The sequence below is a fragment of the Anguilla anguilla genome, chromosome 17, assembly GCF_013347855.1.
Source record: "Anguilla anguilla isolate fAngAng1 chromosome 17, fAngAng1.pri, whole genome shotgun sequence".
Classification (NCBI taxonomy): Eukaryota; Metazoa; Chordata; class Actinopteri; order Anguilliformes; family Anguillidae; genus Anguilla; species Anguilla anguilla.
This window is the reverse complement of record NC_049217.1, coordinates 11,406,624-11,432,545: the sequence shown is the minus strand read 5'-3', so window position 1 is coordinate 11,432,545 and position 25,922 is coordinate 11,406,624. Positions and strand designations below refer to the sequence as shown.

The 25,922-nt window shown below is 43.6% G+C and overlaps 1 protein-coding gene and 1 long non-coding RNA gene across 5 annotated transcripts in view; one reads left to right on the top strand and one right to left on the bottom strand.

Annotated features, from left to right (window-relative positions):
* LOC118215941 (trinucleotide repeat-containing gene 6A protein-like) overlaps window positions 1-25,922 on the bottom strand; it is a 62,406-nt gene that overhangs the window by 27,150 nt on the left and 9,334 nt on the right. For 2 of the 4 annotated variants that reach the window (XM_035396912.1, XM_035396913.1), the window contains exons 2-3: window positions 11,340-11,388; window positions 6,864-6,949 (exon numbers count right to left, since the gene is read on the bottom strand). The gene's annotated coding sequence lies outside the window, so the exon portion shown is untranslated. Of the gene's footprint in view, window positions 1-6,863; window positions 6,950-11,339; window positions 11,389-13,701; window positions 13,893-15,245; window positions 15,299-25,922 lie in introns of those variants that run through there. The other 2 variants (XM_035396911.1, XM_035396910.1) reach the window with 2 other exon arrangements.
* On the top strand, window positions 13,871-21,319 carry LOC118215942. The gene is made up of 3 exons (XR_004762939.1): window positions 13,871-13,958; window positions 16,429-16,598; window positions 19,560-21,319. It is a non-coding gene; the product is annotated as an uncharacterized LOC118215942 (long non-coding RNA).

Sequence of the window (25,922 nt, the reverse complement as noted above, 5' to 3'; positions counted from 1 at the left end):
TCAAAAAAAAAAACGTGTTATTGGTGTGCTTTGTTTCTTATTTTTACACGGACAAATAAGAATCCAACAGAAATGAATAAATAACCAACCAATAGCCAACTTGCTTACGGTGCGCCATTTTTATTGCAATTAATCCTGCTACCAAGCAGCCTTTTCCCCTCACCAAATAAGCATTAGCATGGATGTGCCAAAAAAATCATTTTCAATCCAGACCAATGTTTAAACTCAAATACATAATTAAGTGCATTGAGGAGGTTTCACAAGAGCAGCAGGCGATAGTCAGTATTGGTGCCACTCTCTAAGCCTGCATCACTGGAACAGGGCACATGGGAACGGCTATTCGATCTAAACTAACACCGACTGCCAGAATGGTGGGAGACCAAAGGGGGACACAGGAACCCCAGACCGAAGAGAGGGCCGTGGATCTGGCACAGGCTGCCTCCTCCTCAGACCTGGATTTGCCCGGTTTTGGCCCAGAGACCCCTGCTGCGGAATAATGTGTGGAGCTATGCCTGGCGGAGAGGCTGCTCTCATAACTGGCTCGCGCGCTGTGCAGACACTTCTCAGCTCGTCTGAGCTTGAAGTGTGCGGTCTCAACGTGGAGCTGCCGCACGCGGGAGGAGCTCGCCAACCTCAGCTTCACCCCCGCTTAAAAAAAAACCCAGCGCAAACTAATGCGCTCCACCATTAACGAGAGTTACTTTCAATGACCGATGAAGCTTTCCCTGGACATCTCATTTTTTCCGATTGACGCTTGGGGGTCATCAAACAGACCAGTAAGCGTGTGAACTCAGAATAGCCTGATTCAGTGAAACACACAGGGCTTCAAGTGCTTCTCATGCACTGCATGTCCTGTGGGCTTGAGAGCCTGACACAGCTTGGCCTTGCAGGGAGTTCGGCCCAGTTTTGGTTTCAGTATGATACAGTCTTGACTGTTCCTCTTCCATCGGGAGGCGAAACGTGTGAGAGGGGGAGGGGAGGAGGCCGAGAGGAAAAATGAAGAGAAAATGAGCGGAAGAGAGCAACAGAGAGAGGGGAGGAGAAAAAAAGACAACAAGAAAAAGAAAGCGAGGGTGGAAGGAGTGAGAAAAAAAGAAAGAGAGACGGAGAGAGAACCTGAAAGAGCGAGAGGAGAAAAAAAAGAGAGAGAGAGGCAGACTCTTCCCAGAAGGGCCTGATGCTGATCACATCCATCTCTAAGCAACGGCCACAGGGTTTGGTAAACAAACCCAGCCTTCGCTTCCAGACCCTGGACTCTCGCCGGGCGTCTCGTGAAAACGTCTCCGGCTTTCTGACCCTCCATTCGTCTCGACGAGTGTTTCCATCCAAACACTGCGCACTTCGAGAAAAAAAAAACTGACCTTTCTTCGGGATTCCGGCACCCCCTTTCCTTCCCCGTAGTTACAGTTGCTACCTCTCAAACTTTCCTTCAGAAACAGCGATGGGTGAAAGAAAATTTACGACAGCTTCATCCAGGATCTCCTTCTCAAATTGCTCCCCTTTTTCTTGTGAACGTGTAATATAACCGATAAAAATCTGATGTAAAACTGCTGGAGTACATGAGACATAAAAAGAACCTCTGTTTCGCTGCCAAAAATCTCACCCCACCCACACCACGTTTGATGCGCTTAAAAATATCCAGCATCATTCCAAATGTACACTGCCATGAATAAGTATTCTTTGTTTCCTGATTTCCTCTGTTATTGCATATTTGTCATAGTTCATGGTTTCAGATCTTTTGACAAAATGTAGCCTAATACTAGTCAAAGGGAAACTGAAGTTTAAAAAAACAAAACAAATAAAAAAATTATTATTTAATTTATTTAATGAAAAAAAAGTTATGACCCCAATATCCACCCATATCCCCCATGTGCCCCCTTAAACCTAATAACTGGTTGCACCACCTTTAGCAGCAATAACCGCAACCAAATGCATCCTACAATTCGATATTAGTCTTTAACATCACTGTGGAGGAATTTTTGCCCACTCTTCTTTTCAGAACTGCTCTAATTCAGACAAGCATCTCGAATGGGCAGGACTTGAACTCACTGGACTACGGACTACTCCAAAACTTTAATTTCCTTTCTTTTCAGCCATTTAGATGTGGAATTGCTTTTCTGTTCTGGATCATTGTCTTGCTGAATAACCCAATTACACTTCAGCTCATGTACAGATGATTGGACATTCTCCTGAAGAATTTTCTGGTACAGAGCAGAATTCATGGTTCCTTCAGTAATGGCAAGTCGTCCAGGTCCAGGCAAAGCATCTAAACCATCACACTGCCACCACCATGTTTTCCCGTTGGTATGATGCTCTTACTGTAAAATGCTGCATTTGCTTTAACGCCAAATGTAATGTGACCCGTGCCAAGCAAACAGTTCCACCTTTGACTCATCTGTCCATAGAACATTGTTCCAAAAGGCTTGGGGATCATCCAGGTGCTTTTTGTCCAAATGTCCGCTTGTGGAAACTTTGTGGTGACTACTTAACTCTGATGGTATGGTTCAATATGACTGAGGTTTAGATTCCACACGGCTGGCTGCAATCAAGTCTGGCTGTGTTCAATCAGCTGAATCTATTTATCAATTAAATTTGCTTAGTTGGTGGATTGACAATTACGTTTTCACATGGGTGATATGGGTGTTTGATAACTTTTTAAAAATAAATTAAATAATAAATGAAACTGAGTAAACATGCGTTTGGCGTTTACTCAGTTTCCCTCTGTCTAATATTAGATCTGAAACTATTCAGTGTGACACATACGCAATACTACAGTAAATCAGAAAGTGGGCAAATACTTTTTCATGGCACAGTAATCAGCAGAGAATGAGCCAGGACTATCCACAAAAGTCACTGGGACACCCCATCAGAAATGAATGCAACTGACAATTTTTTTTGTTGTTTGGATAATCTGGCTGTCAGAATCCCCCCACTTTTTGATTAGTCATAGCCAATGCTGATCAACAGTGTTAGATCCGAGTGTGAGAATGAGCAGCATTTGTAAAGTGATGACGTTAAGGAGAGTGGAGCAGGGAGGACAGCAGAGTTCTTAAGTGATTAAGTTAGGGAGCGTGGAGCAGGGAGGCCAGAGGCCAGCTGGGGGCAGAGATAAGACTCACAGGCACAGAAAGGGCCTCTCAGGGGGAGCCATTTCACACACCCACACTTTATACTGTCATTAAGAGCACCGCAGGAAAATTACAGTGGCCCTGATTACCATTGGTGCCAGCAAGTCTATGTGTGTGTGAGTGTGTGTGTGTGTGTGAGAGAGAGAGAGAGTGCGAGTGTGTGTGTGCATGTGTGTGTGAGAGAGAGAGAGAGAGTGCGAGTGTGTGTGTGCATGTGTGTGTGAGTGTGTGTGTGTGTGTGTGAGAGAGAGAGAAAGAGAGAGAGAGAGAGACAGAGAGAGAGAAATAATCCACTTTCACACATGAGACGGAACACTGCAATATCTGCATTAATATTTTTTTCTGTGTAAAAACCACAGAATCCTGCATTAACAGGACCACAGGTATACTTAAGGAAACTCTGGAAGCTTCTGTAGAACTAGCCTTTACAAAATGAATGTGTGACGATGGCAGCACGCACCTTGTACCTAGTAGGCAAGCCTAAGGTAGGCTTTCATTTATTTGGTGCACGCATATTTTCTGCAGGAAGAAACAACGTAGCTGGACGGAAGTCTTAATGTAACGAGTTCTGTCCCGCAAGCTTTATCTGGTAGTGCTGCACACGCAGTTTTGTACACACTACTGTTGAACGCGTCCCTGAAGGTCTTCAGCCGGCAGATTGTGGAACAACTCTTCCGGAATTCCGACACCAGCTCTCATTCACACATGACCCCTAAAAGGTAAAGTTCTGGAGCATTCCAGATCAGACTGCATGCGTGGAAAGGGAGGGACAGAGGAGGACAGAGAAAGCAGTAAAGTTTACGTTTATGGAATGTAGGTTTATAAATGCGAGTGTGAGCGTGTCTATGAGAGCATGTGTCTGTGAGACACGTTCCTCTGACAGATCTATGCAGAATGCAGTTCACTGAAAAATCGCGGGACAGAATCCTTGTGTGAATAATGAAATCTAAACACATTAATAAGTATTCTGTGAATGCAACTCAGGCAGGTACACACTTTTCTGTACTGCCCTTGAGCCTGAACTATCACCCATTTTCAGGCCAGCTGAGGAATTTTCCATGCACAGAAATCTGATAGGGGGACATTTTGTTCACAATTAAATTCAGCCTCTGAATTCGGTTAGTCACCTTGTTGGAATGTTTTGTACAATTAGCAATGGGGCTGATATTGTAAACTGTTACAATAGAAACCCCGGGCTTCTCAATAGACTAGCCATACTGTTACTTCAAAAACAGGCCCAATATGATTGTCTTGCCAAGTCTCATTTCACAAAAACTATTAAAACCGGTGCAATAAATCACTCTTGCCAAAAGGGGAATTAAATCACATTACTAAGTGACCTAAAGTTAAACCAGTCCTGTTTTAGAAAGATCTGCGTAGCAACTGTTTAGCCGACTGACTGCATACTGATCTCCTTTCCAGCAACAACCTAATTTTCTGCACAACCACACAGTGTCTGCAAATGATTTATAAGTTTTGTTTAGTCAAATTTTCTTTCATCATTAAATAGTAAAATATATTGAACATAAAATGACAAGGCAATGTAAACCAAAAATGGGTAGCTAAAAAAATTCATTAAAAAATAAGAATTTAAACCAATGAATTGTCCTCTTTAAAATATATAAGATCAAATGCAAAAACAGAAAATATCTTTCTTATTCACATATGGGCTAAGCAGGGCACGCAGATGCATGTCCCTACTGCTGTTGTAAGCCACTCAATGACAAAATCACGTGAAGGAAAAACTTATGACTTAAATGCAGCTGTCTGAGTACCCCCCATTCCCCACCTCCCAGCTGGTCACAGCGTGCATTAAAACATCCATCAATCTTAAAGGAATTAGTCGAAATTTTTAAAAACCCATTTTGAACAACAGTAATAACGACAACAACGCTCCGTGTCTCATCACTGCCACAGGTACATCCTAAAACAAGCTTAAAAACCAAACTCGTCCGAGTGGTATGAATGTGCACCGAAGCCCTTCTGAATCAAAATGGATGTTTCCCTAGGATAGCTTCTGCGGACAGGAACAACATCGAACGAATGAGCTACAGTGGCGGGAAAAGTAACCTGCAAGTAATGCACACCGCACACCGCTCTGCACCGCACACCACTCTGAACCGCACATCGCTCTGCACCGCACACCGCTCTGAACCGCACACTGCTCTGAACCGCACACCGCTCTGCACCGCACACCGCTCTGCACACTGCACTGCACCGCACACCGCTCTGCACACTGCACTCCGCTCTGCACACTGCTCTGCACCACACACCGCTCTGAACCACACACTGCTCTGCACCACACACCGCTCTGAACCGCACATCGCTCTGCACCGCACATCGCTCTGAACCGCACACTGCTCTGAACCGCACACCGCTCTGCACCGCACACCGCTCTGCACCGCACACCGCTCTGCACACTGCACTCCGCTCTGCACACTGCTCTGCACCACACACCGCTCTGAACCACACACTGCTGTGCACCACACACCGCTCTGAACCACACACTGCTCTGCACCACACACCGCTCTGAACCGCACATCGCTCTGCACCACACACTGCTCTGCACCACACACCGCTCTGCACACTGCTCTGCACCACACACCACTCTGCACCGCACACTGCTCTGCACCACACATTGCTCTGCACCGCACATCGCTCTGAACTGCACACTGCTCTGCACCACACATCGCTCTGAACCGCACATCGCTCTGAACCGCACACTGCTCTGCACCATTCGGAGCCCACCATTACCGCCAGGCTCGCCTCCCCAGCTCCTCAGCCGAAGCGTCAGTCACGCCATCGGTTTGAGCGCTAAGCCACAGGCGGACAGGAAAGGCAAGAGATAAAGCCTAAGCTACCTGGATCTCCTCCTCATCTCTTCATGGAAAGAGGGGGGGCAGGACAGAAAGTAGTGTTTTTTATTGTGAAAAGGCAACAATGCATAAAAAATTGTAACGACCAGGAAATAGACTTGAGAAATAAAGTACAGAATTATAAGCAGTCTGCTGTTGTGTTTCAGGCTTAGGCAGTGAGATGGAAACGGGGAGGGGGGGGTGGATGTGACTCTCCCAAGTAAATCAAGGTTACGCTGCCCTCTCGAACATACCCCAAATCTCAGTGGTGCCAAAAAGAACATGCGCAGGCAGCAAACCTATGTGCCTTCACGAAACCAGAGGAGCAACCGACTGGGACAAGACAACCAATATGCCACTATTATCATATTTGACCACATGATCAGTTAACTTACGTGGATGATTAAAGGAATACTTGCTAATACACAAAATGATGAAGAATGATTACCTCTTGTAGAGATTTACAAAGAATAGCCCAAGACATTCAATTTAGGAAATAATTTATTTCCTAGCCTTGAAATGAAATGAGACAGAGAATGCAGACAACAAGAACTTGTCTTATATACTCTTGTTGAGAAGGTAGATATTGAATATCAATTTAATTTTAAAAAGGAACTTTCCTTAACAGCTACCTTCTGTGCATATGAAACTATCTTCAGGTGGCGACATTGTTTTGATTGCCAAAAGGCCAGAAACGGCTCATTTCGCCCCTGGCTCCACTGGGGAAATCTCGAAATGAGAAACTTGGAACTGCAAATAATGCCTAATAACACTATGGAAAAACACCAACAGAAAACACCACTGTACACGTCAATCAAGAAAAAACACACCTGCAAAACCATGCAGCCAAATAAAAGAAAGGAGATTAGTATTTACATACCTTCTTTCAACCTGCTCGCCCCTCTCTTCCTCTTCTCTTTTTTGGATCTTTGTGGTTTTTACTTTTTTTCGTTTTGCAAGGTGTCCCTAAGGGAAGAAATATTAAGACAAATGTAGAAACAGAAATACCTTCTAAAAAAACAGCACTTCCAAGTTCTTTCTTTCTTTTCTTTCAACTTTTTTTTTTAAACGACAGATATTTAGGCACCCTTGCAGCCCTCGTTCCCGCTGCTACGCTAAGGGGGACCTTGCAGCGTGCTACATGATGCAGTAACGCAATTAGAGAGGAGGAGAACACTGGGCCTAATCCCCTTACGGGATTACAGCGCTGAATTTCATCTCTATAAACAGCCTCTTCACTGGGTCAGACCCGTATCCATCATTAGACCGCGCGCGGATTTACGCGTCCGCCCGCCTCGTCGGGCCGTGCAGACTGCCCAACGCCGCTGCGCTCCACGCCCAGCAGCCTTTCATTTCACCGCTCGTCGCCACTTTCAGAGACTGGGACTCTCGTGCCGGCTGCTGTCAGTATAAAAACAGTGCTTCTGGTCGCCTTTCGATTCGGGAAGCTACACAGTCTTTTCCAGGTGCCTTTTGCAACTGTAATCTTCGACAGTAAAACTTGCGAGTACAACAACCGCTGTGCCAAGGATGCTATTTAGTATAGCCTACATGCAGCCACCTTCAAAGCTAACATCCACGTGCCCTATACAAACCAATACTGAATCATCACATATTGAAAATATTTTCAGTTTACTTGTTATTTAATTTATGCATTTTTAATTTGCAAAACTGTTCAATATTTGAAATGGACAACTGTGAACAGTGCAGTGACACCTGCAGACCAGGAATACTGCAGCTAAAGCATGTACACCTGTCAACGGCACACAGAGAACTACCGAACAGAGCACTTCATCAAAGGCAAAATGTGTGCTCTGTAAACTTCTAGGGAGGTTTGCTCTCTGGTCATTCCTATATTGTGAATGAAGAATAATATCAGCTCTCACATTAGCTTTGTGCATTATTGATTATGCACAAGATACAATTTAGAAATGGCAGAAAATGACATGACAAATCACTAACGCTAATGTTAAACAGCCATATACCATTAATGTCAGCATTTGCCATATAGCTAAGATCAGATATATAGACTGAAGATGTGTTCACTTCACAAGAGACCATGTAAATTAATTAAAATTGTGACTTTTACTGACACAATCGACAGAGAAAATGTTTGCAAGACACTTTGCCAAATACTACCCGCGAGCCTGCATCTAGCTAGGTGACTTGCTAATTCAAGTCAAATTCACTGAACGAATAACAGTAACAAACTGTTTAGGTAACAACTTAACAGATCTCTGGTGTCTCCAATAAATTCATCAGTTTGGGATCATTAGGGACGGGGAAAAAAGACAGCTGCTGGTGCTGTTGTGATGGCTGCACAGCAGGGTAAAGCAGTAACCATTTTGACAGTCACAATTTGTCTCAGGCGATCATACAAAGATAGGCTCTTTCTGGCACAAGTTTTTTAAGGTTGTATTTGAATGCAGCATTGCTCTGATATGCACCGCTCTGATTAAGGTGAGTGTGAAAGTACATTTTAAAAGCAATCTGCAAGTAGCTAGCAATGTATGGGTACATTCCAAACAGTGATTTCCAGTGACATTAACAGTAATTCCATTGTTGTCACACAAGCGAATTCACATGTGTGTTTTCAGATAATATATATTAGCTGCAAACATTTACTGGAAATGAAATCATGAAAATCTTCTGCCTAGGAGGAAGCCAACAACTATGGCTCTACGAAAAAAGTCATAATGTCCCTGTATGTGATGAGAAGACAATAAAACACTAACAAACCAAACGATTCTAATCACTCTCGGGGACAGACCATCAAACAGGTACCAGTTTTGGCCTCGGGGCTGGAGACCAACTGCAGAGCGTTTTTGTTACCTCCTGAGGCCAAGGGTGGAGATTCCGCACCCTGTGAGGCCTCCAGCACCCCCCCCCCCCAATCCCCACCCCTTACAAAGTGTTTAACCAGATGGCCCGCTCCATAAGAGGCACCTCCAGCAGACAAAGACAGGGACATCTGTTTATGAATGTGGAACAATCGGCACCACTAAGGAGGCCCTCGTTCAGTCACGTGACCCAGACAAGGCTTTCTCTACTCTCCCTGTAATAGCTATGGCTATGCACTGGACATGGTGAGAGGAGATGCATATGCATGGGTATCCGAAGTTCATGCCTCATGTTTAGACATCATTAACACAGAGGTAAGCCCTGTAGTTTTTTTAGCTTAAACTTGATCTTCACTAAAAACCTAAATCAAAAACATTTTGATTGGATCGATTGAATCACAGTTGACACAAAGATTCTGATAATTTATTTTAAATGGCTGCCATTAGGTTAGCCAATTAGCCAACAACAGTACACTCAAGTTTATCTCCCACAAGATCCCACTACAACAAATTGAAGGACCCATAAGACCAGTAGAGTTGGCTGTATAATGTTTGCTGGAGACAGACAATGAAGGCAAATAACAGTGTCCTCAATATGCCAAAAAAAGCACAAAATCCGATGACTCAATCTTACAATGCACAATACAAATAAAGAAGGCTAAACAATAATAAATGAAAATATCACACTTACACTATGACCATATTTTATAACTCATGTTTCGAAAAACAGGCCACTGGCGTTATTGAATGATAAAAGTTACTTCTAATTTTACAGGTCAAAATCCAAGCACTTTCAGAACTTCTTTATAATGCTACGGATGCCATTCAAGATTGTCATATAGCTAAACAGGGTCCTGATGCACATACTTTCCCCTTCAGCACAGCTGCATTCCAGTAACACTTCGCGCCAATCTTGTTGGCCTGCACATGTCCTCTTTTGCCGTAAGGACAAAATCAAACAAGACCTGTCAAAGCACTTCGAACTCTGTTTAAATAACTGAAATGCCTAACTGTGACATCACTCGCTTATTTTAACTTTTTTTTAGTCCAAAAACAAAAAACATGCCAGAGTTCTTTGGCCATGTTCATTGAAGCCATAGAATTTGAGTATAACTAAAATAGAAAAACTATCTGTACAATGCACAGATGGTCCACAAGGAACTCTGCAAGTACACAACTGCACCGCACCACACTTCCTTCATTTTGCATGAAAACATCTCTTTAGACAAACCTCTGCATGGATGCAATTATTTTTCACACAAAATGATTATGTGAAAGAGTTATTGGACAGAACACTGAGATGTGCCATGAATCTGTTGCATTTATGCTCACTTTGGAAACATCATTAATGCATTCACGAAACCATTAAAAATGCACAGCTCCCAGTAAACTAGTGTCTGTCCAAAGCCCAAAGTCTGGCATCCAATCCTTCTCCATTTTGTATTTAAAGACATACTATGCAGGATTTTGAGAATATGACAAAAATTACCATGCCAAGACATGTCCATGATGCAAAGGCATTCGCTGTCTTTATGCACTTTTGCCGAATTTGTGCACCTTATGCCTGTATTTGTTATTCTAAAATGTGTTTGGGGTGTGGCACTCTTTTCTGAGTGAGGAGGGGAGGGTGTGGCCTATGGTTTGTGATCAGATTTTAATGCAGTGTTTGTTGCTATAGCTAGCTAGCCGATGTAATGGCCCAGATACAGTGAAGCAAAAAGACAAGGTGACAGGGCTCATTCAAGAACGAGTTACTGTAACTTTGGAATTGATTTTCATTAATGGTGTCCGCTGAAATTCGCCACGGGGATGAAAAGTGATGCACAGGTGGCTTCTTTTCTGTTGGACCTGTAAGAAATGTTACAGGTTGCCAGAGGTCCGGTTTTTGACCGGAATGTCTGGATTCAAATTATTTGTACATGTCTGGTTTGTGGTCCTGACTCTACAATGTAGCCTAATGTCGGGTCCTTGTAATTGATAGAAGAAATTTACCGGTAGTTTCGAATGAATTTGCCGGTCTGTGACTTGTGAGTAGGCGGGGTTGAAGACCAAGGAGGAGAATTTTTGGATTGTAAACACAGGCTAAAAAACACTGCATGGTATGCCTTTTAATGTCAAACAGACCTTAAATACAGTCACATGCAGCCTTAAGCAGGGCAGGCTACCAATGAGGCAAGTCACAGCTATGCATAAGATCTGAGATGAAAAACAAAATCCATCCATTCTGTTAACTGCAAACACTGGCAGAAACAGCACAAAACAGAGGACATTTAATACACAGGCAAACTCAACATTTTACATAACTTATTTAGTTCGAGTGGAAATGCATATTCTAACACTAGCAGCTGCAGTATCCCTGGTTTCCTACTGGTCTGTAGCGCTATAGCGCATGCACGCCTCACAAAGGACGAGGGGGTCGTGAGGTGCATAGCAAACATTATAGTCAGCCTCAGCTACAAGCTAGATCAGACGACACAGACAGTGTTCGCTTCCACGGGAAGACAGAGTTAACTCACCTCTTTCTGCTTTGCTTCAGATTCTTTGGTGGCTTTAGCTTCCAACTCTCTGTTAAGACAAGAAATGAGCATGCTTTAATTCACTGTTTTAATATACACTTGTCAACGTACCTAACCGAACATCATTCGTTATTTACTGTCTCAGTCTCATAAACCGGGGATAATGTTGAACAAGTTTCACTTTTGTTCCTGCCTACAATAAAAATAAAAGCGAAACGCATATAAAAACATTATGTCTCTGTGATATTAATGCATGCGTGCGGTCTAGGCATGAAATTGATCCTGATGTTGAAGTTATTTCTTGTAATCATGCCTCACTTCTAGCATAAGACTTCCATACATTTGTTGACTTAGATATAGCTTTACCTTGTAAACTTGACTTGTGTTTATGGCTGGTCTATATGGTTAGCTTAGCTGCTACATTATGATAGAATTGTACTTTATCTGACCTGTCCTTGGACATGCACTTATTCTATGACGCTTTGGATAACAATGTCTGCCCAATATAATGTTAATGTTAATAAAAACAAAATTTTACAGTTAACCAACATTAAAAGTGTAGCTATCTAGCACATAACGTGTAGCCAAATTTTTATAATGACTCAAGTTTTAATCTGAACCAATAATTACGTTGCTGCCTCAATTAGCCGGCTATGTTAGCTGTTATTCGTTACTACTGTACTAACGATAGTTACTACGCAAGAGCAATGAGTCACCACAGCAAGCGTTATACTTGCGGTTTAATCCTTTTTTATTCTTCAGAATTTCAAGTCAGTGTTCTAGAGTAGCGATTGTGACATGAGCATTAGAATGTTCAGTAAAGAACCTTCTGATCACATATTGTGATACATCTTAAAGGGTTAACTAGAGAACCGGTGAGTTAGTAATTTAACGTGATTTGAAAACAAATAATAAGAACATACGGACAGAAACAATAACATTGACCAGTAAGATGTATATTCAGAAATAACGAGTCAAGTGTATCACGTTCGGTGATAGATACTTATAGCAATGACGTTAGTGTAGCGATCACCATGGTTAGGTCGCACTTAGCTAGCTAGCTAATGTGTTCCAGTGCTGACATACAAGGTCATTCAAGCTTAGCACGCTCACCGGGTTAGCTAATTATGTAGATGCAGCTAGCTACGAGATTTTACACCGGCCCTAGCAGGCATGCTAAAGTAATAGGGGGGAACAACACAGTTTCCACTGCAGACAAATTAAACGAACACTACTTTCTAGCTAACGTTAGCTATTAACTTGCAATGCAAACACCCAATTGTGCTACCTAGTCGGTGGTCTACCTAGCCAACTAAGCAACTACCAAGTTACAACATGACTGGTTTGCTTGGTAGGACAGATCGTTACATCTGCCCAGAAAAGAACGCGTGTTGTGAGCTACCCCCCCTCCCCCCCAAAACCAAATACATAGTAATCTAAATGTTACCTAGAGATTACTGTAACGTAGAAAATGCATTTACAAGCTGTACTTTCATTAGATGGTTACGAGATTCAGTGCAATATTCTTTTCATCTTTAACGGTAAGACCAAACAGTAGTACTAGGCTACGTTCACAGACAAGCCGTGGAGAGTTGTGACCCATAAGCAGCTAGCTACCAGTAGCCAGTAAGTTAACGGTTAATAAGCACGATAAATAATTTCTGGCTCGATCGATAGCTATTTGGTCAGCAAGACAATACATTTTGCATCACACCGAATGGAATAGATTGCTATTGTTATGTAATATTTAGTTTCAGACGTAGCAACAGCTACAGAAAAACATATCTCCATTCCAGACATTAACACTACCTCTACCTATTAGCTACTATGATGACAGAACGTTTGGCACTTGCTTTTTCTAACCGGACTTTGCTGCTAGCTTAACCTTATCGCCCAAGGCAGCTATGTCGAATTTTGACAGTTTCTCAGCTTTGCCTAGCTAATTAATCGGCTAGTTACGCAGCGACACAACTTCGGAAGCAGTTCAACTAGTCAACGATCTGCGTTATATAGTGGCTAATTGTTACAGCTACGTATGCAGGCTATGAAAGTAAACACTGCCGTGAATGGCAGAAATAAAAATGTTTCTAGCCACAAATGAATAATTTAGCTACTGGCTAGATTGTGCACATCAATCTATAACATTTGTTAACTGCTACAAAGATAGTTACTTGCTAATGCATGCTACTTCGGATACAATATGACCGTGTCACTCAATTCGAGCTACACCAGAAGCAGTCTGGTCTAGCTTCAAACTACGCACCACTACTTAGGACGCCGTCACGTAGTAGCCTATTACTTAAAATACCGAAAACATGCATATATATAGCAATCAATATAGTATAGAAAGCTGTGCACTTACCTCACGAATTTAAAGTGCAACGGAGTACGTGAAAGTGAACAGTAAGGCGAAGGGAATTCAGTATCTTTGCAGCATTTGAGAGGAAAGGCAGTCGTTCTGCATAGTCGCCATTTCCTTCACTGGCTGGCTAACCTCCCCCTCCCTCCTTCTCCGTGTTTCGGAGGTGCAGTGTTAGCACAGGAAGAGAACACGATCGGCTCATCGGGCCGCTTCCTCTGCCTGCCAAAAACTGTCCCAAAATGGTCCTCGCAATAACAGTAAGCAGTAAATACTAGCATTCTCGTTGCTACTTTTACAATACACGGGCAAAGTATAAAATGGTGCATTAACACTCCGTTAATTTTAGATGCTGTTGTGAGTAGTTTACCTCGTGTAATTTAACAAGGAACACTTTCTCTTTCTGAAAAGTATGAAGTTGAAACTCAAAGTGTGTAGCTGCAGACAGTAGATGAACCATAACTTTTCCCATGTTTATTCATGTCTAGATGTTCACCTCTCCACCATTGTTACCTGTGCTACATGTTAGTTCACATTATGTACGGAGTTAAACTGACATTTATATAGCTTAATTATTTAATAATATTCAGTACAATATTTAATTATATATCGTATGCCCAATAGCATGCAAAATATAATGGGGAATGCTCATGGCATTTCCACAAAGTATTAAGGCTATGTTAAAGGGGTAAGATTCTGGAAACAACCCCCAGACTGCTCAATCTTGATGTAGGCAGCCTATGTCATAAAAAGTAACTTCTGGAAACTAGATTAAAGACTTGCTTCTGCCCTTTTGTGGTTTACATAAGTGAAAACAAAAGGGTACCGATTGTTAGCTTTACTGTGACATTAACCATACCCGAATCCATCTCGACACGTTCCTGACAAATTTTTTAAATTATCTTTTCAGAAATGCAACACTTCGTGCCTTTTAAGGTTTTTATAAAGTCTTAAGGGGATATATTTAATGAAATCTTATAATTATGAGGAAGATAATTAAATAAAAATGAAACCCACAGCCAGTATGCTTATTTATTCCACATACTGTAAGAATCTGAAAAGAGGGCAGAACACTAACTACACCCAAGAGGACAATTCAACCTACAACATTTTTCAAATACTTAACACATAAGCAGCCTAAGTAGCTATGCACTGAACTAATGAATGCGATTGCTTCAAATTACTGACGTATTTATGCATGCACACTTTCCTGTTACACCGCTTCTACATTTAGAAGTTTTTACATGCCCGTTCAAAGCACAGGTGATTCCCATTATGTAGTCTAATGAGTTATGTTCTGTCAGTGTTCGTCACATTAAAATAACCGAACCAATTCCGGACTGAGAGAGGGAAGGAAAAAACAACAATAAACGAACAAATCTGCAACAATGTAAATTCAGGTCGTCGGCCATTCTGGAATTTGCCTACGTTTTAACTCTGCAGACAAAGCAGTTGCACAGAGGTGTCAATGGCAAAACAGTGCCAGCCCTGTTAACCCTTTTGAAGACTATTTCTGCCTCGGTTGGCAGACGCTTTAGTCAACTTACCATTGTGTCCCGCTTCCCAGCAACCACCATCAACCCTCTATTCACTGTATTGTCAAACAGTGCTCTGTCACTCACTGATGTCATCAGGGAGGGACTGAACAGAGCAAAGGAGGATGCCAGTACCATAACTTGGATTAATAAAGAGGTTAACAGTAGAAAAGTGTTTGGTGAGATATATCAAGCATTTAAAAAATTAGCACAAATTGGGAAAATATTTTCTCTTTTCAGTTATGTTTTATAGTTCCTTATTTCAGAAATGACATATTTCTGACTTTAAACTAAAAAAGGCTTAATTCATTTGTCAAAGCTTTAACAATTATGATAATGTAAGCTATCACATTTTTATTGTACTTAAAACATCTCTAAAATAGATATTAATAGCCTAATTTTAGACCAGATTGTATGTATTAGTATGTTAAATAGCCACTGTTTTGCAGCCTGTCGTGGGTGTTGGGGAAATGGTGAACGGGGTTCATTTGTCCAGTGGTCCTGAGCCAGAGGTTGGTTATTTTAAGTGGACTTGAAGGTGGAAAAGTTTGGCTTGCTTTAATGTACACTGTTGAGATGTCCAATAAGTCTTCAAAGGACACACGGGGTCTTCAAAAGACACCCTTTTATGAATACTTTACATGAGACATTTCCACAGTGTGCATCTGCTGTTCAAAAGCAAACACCTTGTCAGTATAACGTTTGTTGGTCCAACAGCAAATTTCTCCAGAAAATGTGGGCGGGACTATCTTCGACCTCCAACAGAAACATGCATGGTGAAGGACCCCTGTGAGGGGAAGTCCTCATACTGTATCAAAATGCAGCCAACCAGAGCATCCGTTTCACTGCTGCACAAGTTTGCTGGGGCACACACAGACACAATTTATTCTTTTAGCCGCAGAGAAAAAAACCATTCACCCATCGTCAGTCACCATGCACAGAGACTGCCCTCATGGGTACATCACCTTTTTAAAGGCAGATGCAACAAAACACAGTTTATACCAATTATCACCTCGCTTTCGCACCCAGTTATCAAATGGCAAACCATCGGACAGCTATTTAAGAAACTGGCAGCACATTCAAAAGAGAGAGTGTTCATGCGTGTGGGGGAAGAAAAAAAAAACAATCCCATAACAAACCGAACATCACAATCCAGCAAACTCGATTTAAGGAATAAAATATCTATTTTCCACAGAGGCATCGCAAGCGTAAAAGAGGGGGGATTTTTGCACAGATTCCCGGTGCAGGAGCACGACAGTATGCATTGGATGACGGAATCCGGAGTGCTCTGCACACACCCATTTTCCTGTGGGTGGGTTTGGCTCCCAATCAAGATTCCTTCTGCAATGTAAACAGCTGGGACCGGTGAGTCACACATTTATTTTCATTGCACACTTGGCTTTTCTTGGATTCGCAGGATGGGAGGGGGCTGGTGGTGGGCGGGCAGGTGAAGGGGGCGGAGGGGGCAGTATGGAATTAAGGTGGTAAGAACAACAGGATTTCATCTCCATGGAGACCACAGATAAAATCGAGGGGAAAAAATAGATGTCGGATTTGTAGGAGAAAATGCACCTGGTTTGTTCTGGCAGCGTTACGGTCTGGAGGTACTTGAAATGCTGCTGTGTTGCTCCTGTCCTTTTGCCTAACAGCGCCCGACACATGCAGATAGGGAGGTGCTGGCATTGAACTGCCGTGAGAATGACATGACCAGCTGACCTTGTACTCAGCAAAGGTCATGTGATAAGCAGCGCAGAGTAATTGGCTCCGTTCTATCCTCCGCACACACAAGCCAGCAAATGTGTGTTCAGAGCACCTGAGCACCACACTGAATTCTGGAATAAACCAAATTCCACATTCTAATAATATTAAATAATATAAGTTAAATCCCATAATCTGCTGACAGGCCTAGGACAAGACATTAAGGTACGACAGAGATTTAGTCATTTCAGTAACTGGGGTATTCAATGCTGAGTTGATGAGATAATGCCCATTGGCTGACACTAATGGGATAAAATGAATCCTTCATGAAGTGTGAATATTAAGTGGAGGAGAACTGTGTGGCTGAAGAGAATTCTGAAACGTTCTCTCACTCTTGCATTCTCTCTCTTGCTCGCTATTCAAATCAGTTCAATTCAAATGAGCTTTCGTGCCACGACACTGGACTGTGTTGCCAAAGCATTTTTAAAACACATAATGGACCCAGATGCACATTCCAAAAGTAAATATTACTAGCACTTATTTGAAAATCTCCCTTTTTTTTAGCTGGAAGAACACATACATGCCAACAAATACTAACATATATACAGGCCAATGACACAAAGTGAAAAACAATTTTTACAAATCACTCGGGGGACAGACTTTAAGTGAGTTCCTGGAGAGGGAGAGGGGTCAGAGCAGTCTGGCCAGTGGAGCTGTCTCCCTCCCACCCCCGCAACGCCAGCAGAACCCCCCCCCCCCCCAAGAGAAATCCAGATGCTCCATTGTGATGTGACTTGGCTCGACACGTGGCCAGGCACAAACAAGCGATTTGGCCTTCCCAGCGTGCAACCCATCACGATTCTCACGCAGACGGAGACAGATGCGCATGTAAAGTCATGCAGGCGCACTGCACACTGCATACCCAGCAGACCGAGCGTGTCCAACTTTGCAGTTTTTAGTTTGAACACACATTTTTTATCTTGTCTGTGCAACACATGCACATGCCAGAAGTTATTCTGTGATTACTGGTATCAAAAACAATCCAGTTACAAGACTTTCTAAAATAAACAGTTACCTTAGTTGTATTTGTCTCTTTTGACAATTTTGCCTCTTTGATTATTCGTTTTGTGTATGCCCTATTGGATATTTATTTCTTTTACCAGTTGCCTTTCTCTGTACAGCACACTTGAACAAGAAAATGTTCACTGCTAAAGCAACTCTGACAGAGTGTATTTTACTCTCATAGAGTATTTCACCCCGTATGTAAACAGTAGCATAAAGCAGGCTGGAGTGCTCGGAAATGCGGCTGTAAATTCCCGAACGTCACAGTTTTTTAGTTTATTCAGACGCAGGTTCTGGCCAAATCTGTGGAGATGAGGCCAGTTGAGGGGCAAGTCGAGGCAAACATTAACTATGACCGTGGCTGAATTAAACCCACAACACACCGCGAGTGCCCTTCAAAGTTTCAGGAAACTGGGTTCAAATTGTGGTTACATTCCCCAAGAGTGACAATTGATAGTCTTATTAATATTTCTTTCAAGTTATTAACCCAATTGTAACCATTCAATTATAATAAACACTGTTAAATTATCATTACCTGTTCAGCAGTTAAGGACAGGATGGACATGTATCCTCCACTTATTAATATTGATATCCATAAGACACGTTATATGTAAACCATTCCTTATCGTTAGGTCAGAACAGGTTGTCCAGGGCAGTAACAGACATAAGCTAGGCTTTACCATCGTATAGTTAAACCTGCAGATCATTCAATGTGTAATAACTTGTAACATGGGGCTTCTGTACACTAACATAAGTCTCAAACTACAGACATTACACCTGAATAAGCAAAGACTTTAATTCCACATGTCTAAGCTTGAAAGCTATTAAAATTATCGCTAGCTAATGGTAGGCCTACGTACTGATCCATCATGCGTCTGTTCTGTGACCACAGGGAGTGTCACTAGCAGCAACAGTTAGGGAGTTGAAGGGAGGGGAGGCACTGCACTATGCACCAGTGCTAGCTTTTTAGCAAAGCCACATTGTTTTTGTAAGTAGTTGGTGAAATCCTGCTCACGAAAGTGGGCACTGCAAGAAGAGTGCCCGTGGGCCTCCAGAAATTAAACCCATTTTTTGCAGGCCTCTTCGTTTTTTGGAAAAGAAAAAAGCATACTGATAAGGCGCAATGCTTAGGCATTTCCAACTTAGTTTGCCTGCACAAAAGTGGCAAGACCATCATTTACATATTACAAATAGAAAGGATTTCACCGGTTGTAGCATTTTAGTGACATATATTGTCCCCAGTTAACCCTGCCCACTTAAAACCTGGCATGTAGCCAAGAGAGAAAACAAGCCAATCTCAGCACAGACTTTTTAAAATTTTTTGCAAGAATCATTTAAAAATATTTATGGGTCATTTGTGAATGTAAAAAAAGGATTAAAACCACGCATCAGCAAAGAATTCTCAGATTTCAGCTTCCAGGACCTTTAAACCTTATCAATCTACTACAGTCTCATGCCTTTGCTGTTGTTACTACCCCCCCCCACCCCCACCCCACCCCACCCCCACCCTCACCTCCCCTTCAACACAGTCTTCTCTCTTATCCCAGTCCGTCTCTCACCACACAGCCCTGGTCACGGTGAAGGATGGAGAACTCTCCAGCTGTGAAATGGATTTGTCCAGCCTGGGCCGGAATTACGCCTCAGCCTCCAGCCAATTACATTTGGCCATCTCCACGGGCCAGCGCACACCGCTGCGCCTTGAGCTCCCTGGGCCGCCCCCCGTGCTCCTGTGTGAAGTCATCAAGGCCTCACCTGTTCCTGTGTGTATGTGTGTGTGTGTGTGGGGGGGGGGGCGGTGGAGGTTCAGCACCCTCACCATGTCATTCACAGTTCCCACTGCATTTTCACAGGCCGTGGTGTTTGATTCCCCCCCCCCCCCATGCCACCGATGTACCCACCAAAACGGCGAGTGATATGCGGCGGTTGACCGGCTGGCTGCACACTTTTCAGAGGGGGGCGTTGCGTGCTAGTTCGCTCCGGCTCCCAAAGCCCCAGAACAGTAAGGTGCAACCCCAGTCCCTGCAGTACGTGGACTGGCCATCCACAATGCCAAGGGTTCATAGTTCATTGTGGTATGTGTCAACATTCTACACTCTGCATCCTGAAGCCAACCATGCGTATGTATGTTTTTGTCTTGCCGGCGCAAGCTATTTATGCAAGATGGCCGAATCACGAAATCTGACCTGCACTCGAGTAAACCCACTGGAGCCCTGCGGGCAGCCGTTCAGACTTCAACAAGACCGTGATTGTGTCATTGCGGACACAGCGGTCTTTGCATTGGGTAGTTTAAAGTCAACAATGGATGATTTCTGTGGCAGGGCAAGAGGAGGTCAAGGCTGAACTTACAGCTTCTCTCACAAGTCAGGAGCTCCCAGGTTTTCCCTAAAAACAGCCATCACATTTTCCAGTAACCAGTAACATTCTGGTTTAAAACTTACTTGAATGCTATTCTCTGAGCATAAATCAAATAATAAATTGTACAATATGAAACTAGGTTATTTCATAAATATTTTTTTTACTTCTAATGTGAATAAAAATTTTTTATCAGCCAACCAAAAGACTGCTGAAAAGGGACTTGTTCAAGGGAGGCAGACACCACATGATAGCTCCACTCATTTTGAGGTTTGTGAAGCCTCACATGCCCATCACTAGCTGTTTGTCTCCTGGGAGACACTGACAATAGGACACACCTTCCAGGGCAATGTGAAGACGAGTGTTATATCAGTATTAGAGTCTCTTGTCAGTCTTGTGTGAATTCAGGAGACAAAGAAAAAATATGAATAAAAGTTACAGTCCATGCCAGCCAACAATAATAAGACTTGTTCATGTATTGTTACCCCCTCATCCCACCCCTATTGAGACCTCCCTCAATTGCAGGTCCAAGGACACTGTGTCATTATAATAAGCTGCAGCATCTGCTTCACACAATGCTGAGACTTCATGGTAGGTAATTGGACCTTTACATCTTCTGAGCCCAAGCAATCCCACAATTCAACAAGTACAAATCACAAGGCTTTCGGGCGAGATGGGGTGGGGTGATCAGCCCATGCTGATTTAGTCTTTAGACTCAAATCTGTCTAGGGCCACTAAGATATAGAAGAAAACAAACGACAACAAAAAAATAATCCTGTGACCTTGGTCAGCTCCAGCAATGAGAGGGCAACTGATGCTCTAACATCATAACCCCCAGCCCCACCCAACCTTCAGGACGGGTGGAGCCGTGGTTCTCACAAGGAGCTGATGTGGGCTTTTACCACCGGAAAACCACAGAGGACAGTGGCCTTCAACCTGGCTGAGGAGCATTCTCCCATTCATCTCCATCTTCCCTCAAGCTTTTTTGTGACAGTGTTTCTGCGAGAAGCTCAGTACAAATAAAACTCAATATAGATGAAATGAAATAAAAAGGAAATTAAAAAAAACTCTACGGTTTCTGTCCTGCCCCCTGTGCTCCACCCCTTCTGGCAACCTGAATGCAGGGAGGATGCGGTAGCAGACAGAGACTGGGAGACAAGTGCTTGTCTCACACTGTCATGCTGGATACGGGCAGTCGGGAGAATTTTAAATCCCAGAGGACATGCAAATGGGAAAAATGTGCAGGAAATGCAAAATACAAATAAGCAGTTAAAGGGGTGGGAACACATCTTCGAGTATTATATCATTAAATGCACGCGGCATAGAGAGGCTCTGTGCTGCATCTCGGATTTGACTCCTCAGTATTGGACTCACAAACACCTACCTATATCCGACACCCAGCACCAAACACTGTTCACCTCAATAGCAAAGCCAAATGGTGAAATGCCAGAAACACTTTGATTCTGACCCAGACCATCCATCTATCCATCCATCCATCTATCTATTTATCTATCTATCCATCCCCTTCTCCCTATCTCACTGAAATGCTATCAAGACTGAGGATCAAGGAAAAATTCTGCCAAGATGAGGTCACCTGACCCTGTCTCCCCCTGCAGTGACCCCTGACCCCCAGCAAGGAACAGTGCTTGCCTACTGATCCCACTCCACACACCCATTGCTCTGAATCCAGACTCAAAGATCCATCCCATCTCGCAGTAAAGGATGAGCCATGTTAAAAGTCAGAGTTAGATTTACTGGGACGCCAACAGAAACTAGCAGAGCTCATCGCCTGCATGAATCTTCGGTGTGAGCAGAGGGGGAGATTTCTTAAGGGGGGGGGGTAATCTCTGTGAGACAGGGGGTGGGGGGGTCAGGGGTTAATGGGGGAGAATATGAGGCCACATGTAAGCACACAAATGTAGGCTGCCGATAAATGGTAGCCTACGGTACCCTGGTAGCCTATGGTAGCCTGAATGCTTATATGGTATGGTGAACATGAACACATATTTTGTAAATGCCTGTATGAAGTGATCAGCCATGCATGTTTTCACTGCTCAAGACTGAACCCAGGTGAATTTAACAGTGAGCTGAATGTTTCCACTCTGAGACAGACGCATGCGGCATGAGAAGTCAGCTAGGATGCCACATGACAGAGTGTGCGTGTGTGTTTGTGAGTAGAAAGGAGAGAGGGATGTGTGTGTATATATAGCTTTGATTGTGTGCATGTATGTGTATGTGTATATGCATGTATGTGTATAAGCATGAGTGTGTGTCTGCTTGTATGCAGGCAAACGTGTGTGTGTGTGTGTGTCTGCGTGCTTGTATGTAGGTTGAGGTTGCTGTCCTGGCATCGTGCCAAATAATCATTAAAGCCAACCTTGTGTGCAGTGGGCCAGTGCGATAACCGTTACCTTGGCAACAGCCGAGCAGGTTCAGGATGTGATGAAGAATCGGATTTCTGCGGTCCCAACACAATTCACACTCTCCTGATTCACCGTGTGGAATGGAGGTGGCAGTGGTGCTGGTAGTGGGGTGAGCAGAAGTAGGTGGGACAGGCACTGGGGAATTGGCTGACAGGAGACCTTCAGAGTGACAGGCAGATTCACTCCTTATTGCATTTTAAGATGCTCATTTAAATATTCATGCCTCCTCCCGTATCCCCCTGGGTTCAGAGGGGCCCGGGGATGGACGGGGCTCGGGGCAGTAAGTGAAGCAGAGCTCTGCTTATCGGGCTCTCTGCTGATACGGAGCCTCGTTCAGGCGATCAGCTGGTTTACTGGGCTGCCATACTGCCCTCATCATTGTCCTTTCCCCACAGCGTGATGGATCTTCGTGGGCTCTCCTCTTCCCCCCCTCCCCCTTCTCCTCTCTCTCCCACTCATTTACTCTCTGTCTCTCTCCCTGTGTCTTGCATCCTTATCCCTCTCTCACCATCCTTCTCTCTCTCTCTCTCTCTCTCTCTCTCTCAGAGATGAGATGGAGATTTGTACAGCCAAGGTCTGGGTGGGCTGAATTTAACCTGGGTTCCTCAGGTTACCACTAGATAACTTCCTCCCATTGTCACACTAGGGGTACACAGCCTATAAGATACACCTCTCTTCTAGCATCATTGGCCTTTCCTGCAGTGCTGTGTGGCCAGTACAGTGCACAACTGGGATACATATGTGTGTGGAGGGACATCTGCTTAAAATAAGAAGTTCCTTGAGCTCTTGGTGGCTCAATTCTGTTGTTAATGTTGAATTTTACAAATAAACGTCTGATATTTTTTGCTTTAAAGGGCAAAACAGGCTGACGTTTCCCAAAGATTAGGCACCCTAATACAACTGCATTTGCAGCTCCCATCTATAGCAGTGCTGTACTTCAGCTTGTACTTAAGAATGAAATAAGAAGACTCACAAACATATTTAAAAGGCTGCATGAACCAGACCAAATCCAAAGACAATACTTTAGTCTATGACCATGAATTGAGTGTAAAATTAAGACCATTTTAATACAAGGGATATATCTGGGCAGAAAAACTTGTTTGGCATGTTTGATATAGGCCTATTTGTTGTGTCAAGAACTCACACAAGGAAATCAAAATTAAATACAAACAAATCCCGAGAAATATCCAAATGACTGTGTGCCAGCACTGCTGCGAACTGCCAATCAGATTCTCCAAAACTGGGACACCGATTCCAAGAATGAGGATGAGTCAGCGCCCGCTCCGGTGATGTCACAATGGTTCGCAGGGGAGCGGCCATCTGAGGAGTGTGACGGCACTCGGCGGGAGATGTAAATAAACAGGCCTGATCGCGGCGCATGCTAATGTGGTGATTAGCCACGCTAAATTAATTACAAAGGCGTCCCCTCGCAGGATCGTCCGCACCGTGCTTCCCTCTCTACCAGACGCCCGCCTGGCTATTCTTCAGTCCCTAAATAACGCTGCAACGATCTTTCTCTGCAGACACCAGGTGCCAGTCTGTGGAAATTCGTTTACTTTGCAGTTTTCGGGAGTATTTTTTCAGATAATCCCAGTCACCCAGCCATCTATCCCCGGGTGAACAATTTTTTTTTGTCCCCCAAAAAGTTGACGTTTTTAAAGAGGGGTGATTGCTGTGGAGCATTTCACAAAAACAAGATAGCTCAACCTGCTGATGTTCCACAAGCAACGGTGTGTAAGGCATGGTACATTTTCATGGGACATGCTGAAATGACACATCTGACATCATTTTACTGTTCCATCCATGAAGTCTCAGTTAATTTACTTTCTCATGGAAGAGCGGTGTTGGGTTCCTCCCGCAGAATTCCAGATGTGGGTGGAGTCTTTACCACAGAGAATCCAGGCCACACTAACCAGTCGTGATAGCCCAACACCCCATTAATGACTTCACATAGTCATTTATCATACAGGTGTTCACCACCTGTATGGTTACTGTTTCTTATGTAAACTAACTCTCATCAAAGTAGTTCACTTAAAACCAGGACCAAAACACTTTCTATTTTGGATGCTCATTCCCAAAACAGATAAATGACTAAGAAGAAAGTTTTTTTTATATTTTTGAAGATTTTTTCAGTGTGTCCAATTTCTTTAGTCATTTGAACTTTTCTGAACTTTTTTTCAGTTAGGCCATCCAAACTCCACCTCTCCACCAAACTTATCTTCCTTGTCCTGGTCTGTGGTGCATACAGGAGGGAGACAGACAGGTCCTGTAAGACGCCCAGGCAAACCGACAGGCTGTAACTGCTTTCATACCCACATGTAAACATTTTTCACAAATCACATTCCAAGTTCCGCTGAGCTGCTTGCCCTGCGCACATCTACAGCCAATGGAAATGCAGCATTTTGGCATGACCCCTTTTTCCTCTTTCACTTAAAGGGACCTGCCTGTTTTCTCAGGTGGCAGGTGCACCTTACACAACATTCCGGAAACATGCTTCATCAGCAGGGTCAAAGGTCAGGGACTGCGGCTAGAATAAAGCCCTGGAGAAAAGCTTGTCATCCCAATAAACCACACACCGCATCAAGGCAAGATAGCAGGCCTATTTAGCATGTCTGTAATATGCTCCATCTGCTCCATCTGTCCTTCCTGTTTCCCAATAGTGCCACTACATAAAGCATAACACAATATAGACTATAGGTGGCATTCTGGGCACACTGGTTTTTTCCTAATGAGGAATCCTGTACAATATATTCCATATTCACAGTAGTTATGGTTCCTTGAAAAATGGATACCCCCCCCCCCCCCTCCCCACCCCACACACGTTCGCACAAACTCCTTTAGGTTTGTTTTCTCAGCACACAGCGCCCGGGAGGCGCATCATTTATTAACGCGGGCGATCACGTTGCAGGCGACCCACTTCTGGCGGAGGCCGCTCGCTGCGCAAACAGCCGACAGTAATTTCCTGCGACGCGCCGGTGATTAATAATGCAGCGCCGCTTCGGCAGCGCAGGTGTGAGGCGGCCAAACACAGAGCTCCGGCTGCTCATCCAGAGAAGCGAGCGCAAAGTCAAACACTGAGAAGGCTGCCGTTTCTGTGCGACGCGCGGTGACATTTTCCAAGCCATTTGATTTACAAATATTTACCGGCTTCTTA